Source organism: Schistocerca cancellata, chromosome 12, assembly GCF_023864275.1.
Source record: "Schistocerca cancellata isolate TAMUIC-IGC-003103 chromosome 12, iqSchCanc2.1, whole genome shotgun sequence".
NCBI lineage: Eukaryota > Metazoa > Arthropoda > Insecta > Orthoptera > Acrididae > Schistocerca > Schistocerca cancellata.
The window spans coordinates 37,798,583-37,800,276 of record NC_064637.1 but is presented as its reverse complement, the minus strand read 5'-3'; the positions used below and the strand labels follow the sequence as shown (position 1 = coordinate 37,800,276).

Here is a 1,694-nt window from a genome sequence, read left to right as displayed (position 1 = left end):
TGAAGAGTAATGGCTCTACAAACGTCGCTTGCGACACTAACAAGCTCTAAGTTAGTTTTTGAACGACAAATTATGCTGTGTTTGTTACATACGCTTCAGTCACAATGTTGGTCTGATTACGTCCACTAAAAACTGAACTCAACTCCTCCCGAACAGGCCATGAAGGCCCAACGCTACCGACCGGCCGCCGTGTCATCCTCAGACCATAGGAATCACTGGATACGGATATGGAGGGGTCATGTGGTCAGCACACCGCTCTCCCGGCCGTATGTCAGTTTCCGAGATCGGAGCCGCCAATTCTCAGTCAAGTAGCTCCTCAGTTTGCCTCACAAGGGCTAAGTGCATCCCGCTTGCCAACAGCGCCCGGTAGACCGGATGGTCACCCATCCAAGTACTAGCCCAGTCCGACAGCGCTTAACTTCGGTGATCTCACGGGAACCGGTGTTACCATTGCGGCAAGGCCGTTGGGACGTCCACTAAGCGACAGGGCGAAAATGTACCGAAAGCTTTCCGGAAATCAAAGCACGCACTAACTTCCTGTGCGCCTGTATCTACTTCTTTACAGATATCATAGGGGAATAGAGAGAGCTGTGTTTCACGCGGAAGTTGTTTGTGGTACGCGTGTTGATTCGTACAGAGGAGGTTTTCGGTCTGCACAAATGCCATGACATACGAGAGCGAAACATGTTCCAAAATTCTACAACAGACCCTGGACAGAAATGTAGGCCTATATTTTGTGCATCTATCCGACAACACTTCATATTTCTTTTTCCTTTTTCTTTTGCTTGTGCCGTTTTTCCCGCGGATACGCAGGGTCGGCATGTTTAATCGGATGTGGCAATGTTAGTTGAAGGCGTGGCCAGATGCCCTTCATACCACCACCCCGTATCCCCCGGGACGGAATTAGTGTACCCCAACTGTCTGCGACTAGTGTAATCCATGGAATAGTGCGGAAGTGTTCAGATGTCTGCTATGTAACTGAGGCGGGACGTGGGGACCAGCCCAGTACTCACATAGGGGCATGTGGAAAACCGCCTAAAAACCACACCAAGGCTCGCTGGCACACCGGCCCTCGTCGTTAATCCGCCAGGCGGATTCGATCCGGACCCGGCGCGTCTACCCGAGTCCAAGAAGCGGCACGTTAGCGGGCTAGGCTAACCTGGCGGGTAATCCGACAAGCCTTCTTCTAAACAGGAATAAACTGTCCTTTCTTTCCGATCCTTAAGGGCACATTGCTGCTACAGAAACCTGTAGTAGAGTGCTGACAGAAGAAGAGCAAACTCTTTCGGTGGTCTGTGCGAAATGTTACTGACCCTTTCGGATCCAGTGGTCTTCCTTCCGATGAGCGATTTCAGGAATCGATGTTACAGGAACACCATATTCAACACCAAAAATAGCCTGGCCGCACGTGACTAGTGCCCGAGAGAACAACATGTTATTCGGTCTGGAGTGCAGTATCGTAGAACTACGTCACGTTTCTCGACCTGGGAAACGATTTTCTGTCAACTAGCACAGTGTGGCGATGTCTGGGGCACAGGGACCGTCAGAACGGCGTCAGACGGTCGCGGCTTCGCTTCACGCAGCAGCAGCCGATTGTGGTGCGGCCGATGATAATGCTGCACACACGAGTGCGACGAAGTAGTCTCTTCCAACAGGTGCCAGTTCTGCGTGCACGTGTCGATGCTGGGAACGGA

At 51.8% G+C, this 1,694-nt stretch overlaps 1 pseudogene; it reads right to left on the bottom strand.

Annotated features, from left to right (window-relative positions):
* Positions 1-351: 351 nt before the first annotated feature.
* On the bottom strand, positions 352-469 carry LOC126109928 (5S ribosomal RNA; annotated as a pseudogene).
* Positions 470-1,694: the final 1,225 nt, after the last annotated feature.